We start from the raw sequence: 7,548 nt of genomic DNA on the forward strand, positions 1-7,548 counted from the left end.
AAATTATAGCTCCTTCTATTACTGGTGATCAGTACTGTATCGATGTGGATAGAATCATAACTTCTTCTATTACTGTTGATCGATGTTATATCGATGTGGATAGAATTGGAGTTCCTTCTATTACTGGTGATCGATACTATACTGATGTGGATAGAAACAGAGATTGTTCTATTACTGGTTATCGATGCTATATCGACGTGGATAGAACTGGAGTCTTTTCTATTATTGTTGGTCGATATGGAATGCCAATGTCTGGGAACCGGGATCCCTAGGCTAGGACTGAGTCTAGTCTAAAACGTGGAGTCACAAGTCTGAGTGACAATTATATTGATTTATATTTATTGATGTTGGTTATGTTCCTGAATATGGTTCATATTCCTTGCTGTTCCTGATATTGGTACAGGTTTAGAATAGGAATTATTCTTGATATTGATTATGTTCCTGAATAGGGTACATGTTTAGAATATGATTTATTCTTGTTATTATTTATATCATGATTTTGATATATGATATGAATTTTGATATATGCTTTTATATTGTTTATATGATAGTATGTATACATGATTTATACTGGGATATTTATATCTCACCGGAGTTATCCGGCTGTTGTCTTGTTTGTATGTGTGCATGGCAACAGGTGGGCTAGGATCAGGGTCAAGAAGAGAACGAGGCTGGACTAGATAGCGTGGAGATCCGGGCTTTGAAGCAACTTAGGATTCAGCACTGACTTGTAGTTGAACCTAGTTGGATTATTGTAGATCATACAATAATTGTATGTTATGTTTAATATGTAACTTGAATTTAATTACATTACGTTTCCGCTTTGCATTTAAAAAAAAAAATTTAGACCCTGTTTATACTAATTGATTAATTAGTCCTAAGCACGATTAAGAACTGGATTAGCGTCCGGGTCCCCACAACAGGTGGTATCAGAGCTGTAGGTCCTTGAACTTTAGGTTCCTTAGCACTTTAGATTACAATAATTGTAATGCCCGGAAATTTAATCCTAGTAATCTATAATTATTGATATATAATTTGATATGATTATGAAAGGATTAATCGGAACATGAAAATAAGACTGAAAGCGGACCGGTTACGGTGGCCGAAAGCGCAACGGAAGTTTGAAATCTAAAATTTTTAGCTTTCGGCCACCCCATACATTGTGCAACAAATACAATAAAAACACAAAATGACATTCATAGGGTGTAAGAAAGTATACCTATCAACTTTAAAAAGTTGATTGTGGCTCCAACTTTGTTGTTGAACAACAAAGCTCTTGAATGGAAGATGAATCTACAAGCTCCTCCTCCAAATCCTTGAATCTTTCCTTCAAATTAGGCCCACCACCAACTAGGTAGATCCCCTCAAATATTGCACTAGAAATATTTGAGGATTTTTCAAAGAGAAGTGTTGTGTTTTCTCCAACAAATTGAAGAACACAAAAGAAGAGAAAAATGGAGAGAATTTTGGATGCTAGTTTCGGCCATCTAGCTTGGAGGAGGGAGGAGAATGAGTTAATTGCATGTCTTGGTGTTGCAAAAAGCAAAAGTGAAAAAGTTGCATGCCATGCAATTTTTTATTCAAAAGTAATCTCCAACCCTTCACCTCCCATGCATGCATACAATATAGTTTTTAATCAAATTAAAAAATTTGGACTAAATTTAATTATCTCAAACATATTTGAGACTAATTAAACATTACTTGAATTTACCCAAGTCCCACTAGTTAAATAATTATTTTAATTGAGCTCTACAAGACTCAATATTATTTAATTAATCCAACACTTGAATTAATTTAATCATTTGGGCTCTACAAGGCCCACTAGTGTTTGATTAATTCAACACTTGAATTAATTTAATTTAGTCCATTATAATGTTTATGAAAATCACAATTTTCAAATACATTATTCTCTTGGCCAAATTTTAATTTAGGAACACTTCCATAAATCAAAATTTACATTTCTCTCATAGAAGTCATACTTCTATTTTTCTTTGCACTTATAAACTCATTTATAAGTCGTTCAACACATTGAACTATTTTCTCCTTTATAGAAGTCATACTTCTAATTTTCCCTACGCTTATAAACTCCTTTATAAGCCGTTCAACACATTGAACTATTTTTACTTCTCATCGGGATTTACAAAGCTAGTACTTGTGTGGCCCTCAATGGTTCATTGATACAACTAGCCGTGGGTTCACATCTCCATGTGATTCGGACTAAACATGTCCTTATTCGAGCATACCCCAATTGCTCCATTCTTACTTATCAACTCCTTGATAGTAAGAACGTCAGAACTCAAGTCTGATAGTACCCAACCAATCACGTTAAATGCCTAGCAGCATCGCTTACGTGATTTCCTAGGTATCACATGATAGTGCCTGCAAGAACCATTCAATTATGGTTAGCGTACAGTACGGTCCCTTCAACTCATATATCCCGATCGATTCGACAACCATTGGTTTATCGAGAGTTGTCAATGAATCGATACTATGTGTCATGTCGTAGTTGCATCGATGGTGCAATCTATGAAACACCTTTCATAATTATAACCATACTCTGGCCAGAGATTTCGATCTACATACACATGATAACACATAGGATATCCATACCCGAAGGTAAGCGGTGAATCCCCGACTACAATGCATCGACTCCTATGTGTTTCGACAGAACACCCAACCTTGCCACCTGATGACCCCATGAGAGTCGGTAAACAAGTCAAAGTGTAATTCTAGCACATAGAGTCTCAATGTTGTCCCGGGTCATAAGGACTAATTCTGTACAACCATAAACCAGGATTTTTCCACTCGATAAGTGAGAACCACTTGGAAAGTCCTTTTATGGAGGGTTGTTCAGTGCACTCTACCAGGAGCACCTATCTGCATGTTCGGACATCACAATGTCCCCTACCAATGAAACATGGTACTCACATCGCAGATACTAGTCTCTAACTCGAGCGGCCTATATCCTTTTTAGTGGCGGCTGAATCGACTAGGAACCGTTTAGAATATACAGTATTACAAATATGAGTTTCATGATACTCATCATATGAGCATCTCATATTCTTTCTACTATTTGTATATTCAAGGGCTTTATCTATGCAGCTAGCATGGGTATACAGATAAAGATTCGCCAAAATAATAATTTCAAATATTATTAAAATAAAGATTGCTTATACATAGAGTTTCATTGTGAACACTCGGCCAACACTTGGCTCGACGGGCACCTACTCTAACAATCTCCCACTTGCACTAGAGCCAACTACCCATATGCTAAAAACCCATTGATTCGCGATGCTTGTCGAATAATGGTCCAGGTAAAGGCCTAATTAGTGGATCAACAACATAATCTGCGGAGCCGACTTTATCAATAGACACTACTCTTCTTTCCACAATCTCTCCGAGGATGTGGTACTTTCTCAATACGAGTTTGGATTTCTGATGAGACCTTGGCTCCTTTGCTTGAGCTATAGCTCCCGTGTTGTCACACAACACCGGGATAGGAGCAACTCCATTAGGAATGACGTCCAACTCTTAGACGAAATTCCTTATCCAAACAGCCTCCCTTGCTGCATCTGATGCAGCAATGTATTCGGCCTCTGTGCTGGAATCCGTAATATTGTCTTGCTTGGAACTCTTCCAAGAGACAGCAGCACCATAGAGCATGAATACAAACCTAGAGGTTGACTCCGAGTCATCGATATCGCTTTGGAAGCTAGAGTCGGTATAGCCTTCCAATTTTAGTTCTCCACCCCATAGACCAAGAACAATTTATTGGTCCTTCTCAACTCCTTGAGGATGTCTTTCACAACTTTCAGGTGTGGAAGACCAGGGTTCTATTGATATCTACTCACTATACTTAGTGCGAAAGCCACGTCAAGACGTGTAGATATCATCCCATACATGATGCTACCAATTGCCGAAGCATACGGAATGCGTGTCATCGCCACTATCTCTGCATCAGTCTTGGGAGACAGACTTGGATAGGGACACGCCATGACACATTGGTAGGTGTCCTCCCTTGGACTCATCCATCGAGAACGGCTTCACGATGGTATCAATGTATGTGGACTGGGTGAGACCAAGCAATCTTCTCGATCTATCTCAATAGATCTGTATCCCAATACAAAAGATGCTTCACCCAAGTCCTGCATCGAGAACTTACTCGCTAACCTTATCTTAGTTGATTGCAACATTCCTACATCATTCCCAATGAGTAGAATGTCATCAACATAAAGCACCAGGAATGTCACAACACTCCCACTGACCTTCTTATACATAGGGTTCCTCAGGATTCTTAGTAAATCAAACTATTTGATTGTACTGTCGAATCTGAGGTTCCAACTCCTTGATGCCTGCTTTAGATCATAAATAGATCTCTGAAGTTTACATACCATATGCTCACTTCCGATAGATGTAAACCCTTCAGGTTTAGACATGTAAATAACTTTCTTAAAATCCTCATTTAAGAAAGTTTGTCTTGACATCCATCTGCCATATCTCATAGTCATACTATGCAGCTATGGCTAATAAAATCCTTATGGACTTGAACATTGCGATTGGGAAAAGGTTTCCTCAAAGTCAACTCCTTGTCTTTGAGTACATCCTTTTGCCACCAATCGCGCCTTGAAGGTCAACACCTTCCCATCCTCCCCAAGTCCCTGTAGGAACAGTTCCCACAGGTGGATCCACAAGATCCTACACTTGGTTCGTATGCATGGAATTCAACTCAGATTCCATTTCTTCAAGTCACTTGGATGAATTGGCATCAGATAACGCTTCCTTGAAGGTCCATGGATCACATCCATGGTTAGGCTCATCATGGCCTTCTTCAAGAAGCTGACCATACCTCATAGGTGGTCTCGAGACTTTCTCGTATCTGCTAGGAGCTTGTATCTCCTCTCTTGGCTCATCGGGTGTGGGTTCTATAATTGTGGGTTTCTCTCGAACCTCTTCGAGTTCTATCATCTGCCTTTTTCTATCCAATAGAAAATCCCTTTCCAAAAAGGTTGCATTCCTAGAAACAAACACTTTTGTTTCTTGGGGATGATAGAAATGATATCCAACTTAATTCCTTGGATATCCCACAAAGTAACATAAAATGGATCAACAATCCAATTTATCTCCCACTTACCTGCTTCACATAAGCAGGGCTCCCCATATTCTAAGATAATAATATTTGGGAGGCTTACCCATCCATATCTCATATGGTATCTGCCTTTGAATGGACATTTAGTAGAATATCTTTTACTTTTAAGTTATAGAGATCGTTTTCAAGTTCTCAAGTACCAATTAAACATTCATTCTTGTAAATGTTGCAAACACCTTTGCTAAATAAACAAGAATATCCATTTTTATCACAATAGAAATGGAAACAATGTTTTACACCAAACAGGTACAAACAAAACATCTCTTAAAATTAACTTAAAGTCATTGTTTGTAGTAGCCCGAATTCCAAATTGAGTAATTAACGGAGTAATGGTGATTAAGAAGGTTTAAGGTGTAATTTTGGCTATGGTCATGATCGGACGGACCGAAGAGGGTTCGGAAGCACCGAAGAGTTCGGACGATCCGAAGTGTAGTTCGGTGAATCCGATCATAGGTGTCAAGTGTTGATCGACACGTCATTTTCCATGCATGTTCGGACGGTCCGAAGTGTATGATCGGAGGATCCGATCATGAGCTGTCAAGAGCCATTGGACACGTAGCGTTCGGACGTTCCGAAGTGTTGTTCGGAGGATCCGAACATGGTCTATAAATAGTGCTCGGATTTCTCATTTGTGACTTGCCAATTCATGATTTTGCCTCATAGTTGAGAGGATTTGGAAGGTTTCTAGGGTTAGTTGTTGGTCGAGCGATAGCCAAGAGCTGCCAGGAGTAGTAGCGTAGCGGCGCCTGAGTTTCAAGGCAATCGACATCAAAGGGCTGTCGACGGACGAAGGTAAACCCTAAACCTTTGGTAGTACTAGGGAGTACTGGTTTTGCTAGTCGAGCATGGTAGTATTGATTGAGTATGCTTTTGATGCGTAGGCTTGTGCTAGACCTGATTAGCGGTGTTGCGTAAGGCTAGGCTTGCTGTGATAGAGGTACGAAAGTACTATCCGAGATATCCTGGTTGAGTATACATTCATATATGTGTTGCATGAGTATTTGCTGCATTGTTATATGTCATATGATGCATGCTATTATGTCACGAGTTATGATGCATATTGCATATCATGTTGAGCCGTATCTCCTTCGAGATAGCCTTTACTGTTGAGCTGTATCTCTTTCGAGATAAGCTATATCTTGGGGCCGCTCAGCCCTGTCTTGTGGACGCATGGACACCGAGAGTACACAGTGGCCGACGGGTCGGGAGGGCTTCGGTAGTCCGGGACATTTTAGGTCCACGTCTGTCTTGTAGTGGATGCAGTGACCCAGAGGTTGGACCGCGCGGCACTATCCACTTGGCGCCTCTAGACTGAGCATTTTGAGATCCTTTGTGATTCCTGTTTCTTGACTACCCTGGTATCATATCATAGCATGTGCATTTCATATAGGTTTGTATACTCATACTTTTGTACTGGGCGTTCTTATCGCTCACGTCCTCGGTTTTGTTTATTCTTGGACACCCCATTCCCACGGGGCAGGCCTCAGGTTGGATGGCTCAGGAGGAGCAGGAGGAGGACGTTGAGTAGCTGGTTGGTTTAGTTTTCAGTGTTTTCCATTTGATTCGATATGGTTGTACTGGATATTTCATTTTGAGTTAGTCTAGACTTCGATTTCGATTGGGTTGTATAACTATTGTTGTTGGCCATATTTCCGCTTTCCGCTGTTATCTCTGATTATAATTAATTAGGTTAATTGCATGCTTAGTTTTTGATTAGTAGGTGATTCTGGAACGGGTCACTACATTTATGGTATCAGAGCATGCGTATGATTTTGGGATATAGATTCTGTTTTGGGATTTCCGTTGACCATTTTACCATTTTCCCTATTCTATCTTGTAGCGATGGCTGACCATTTTGATGACGGGAGTAGTCAGGGGAGTGTAGGTCGATGGGGTGACCAGGACGATCATAGACGTCATCGTGAGCATCGTCATCGTCGGGATGGTCCTAGGCGTTTCGATATGCATCGTTTCATGCAGATGGGGCCTAAGCCTTTAGTTGGCGGTGAGACTCCCGATGATGCGGAGGATTGGTTAGAGCGCATGGAGAGTTGTTTCCGCGCATTCCAGTGCACCGACGAGCAGAAGATGGAGACCCTTAGTTTTCTTCTCGAGGGCCGTGCTCGCAGGTGGTGGCGATCGACTTCTGCGCCGATAGTTCAGTCGCAGGGTAGAGCGACTTGGGTCGATTTCCGTGCAGCGTTCATGCAGCTGTACTTTCCTCCAGCCCTTCGCCAGGCCAAGACGATTGAGCTCCTGAACCTTAAGCAGGGGAGTATGTCTGTTGATGAGTATCAGCAGAAATTCTTTGAGTTGTTACCCTTCGCTCCTCATATCAGTGGCAGTTCTGAGGCCAAGTATGATCATTTCCTCCAGGGCCTTAATCAGGAGATCTTTGATCG

The sequence above is a fragment of the Primulina eburnea genome, unplaced genomic scaffold (genome assembly GCF_022965805.1).
Source record: "Primulina eburnea isolate SZY01 unplaced genomic scaffold, ASM2296580v1 ctg739_ERROPOS11973397, whole genome shotgun sequence".
NCBI classification, from domain to species: Eukaryota; Viridiplantae; Streptophyta; class Magnoliopsida; order Lamiales; family Gesneriaceae; genus Primulina; species Primulina eburnea.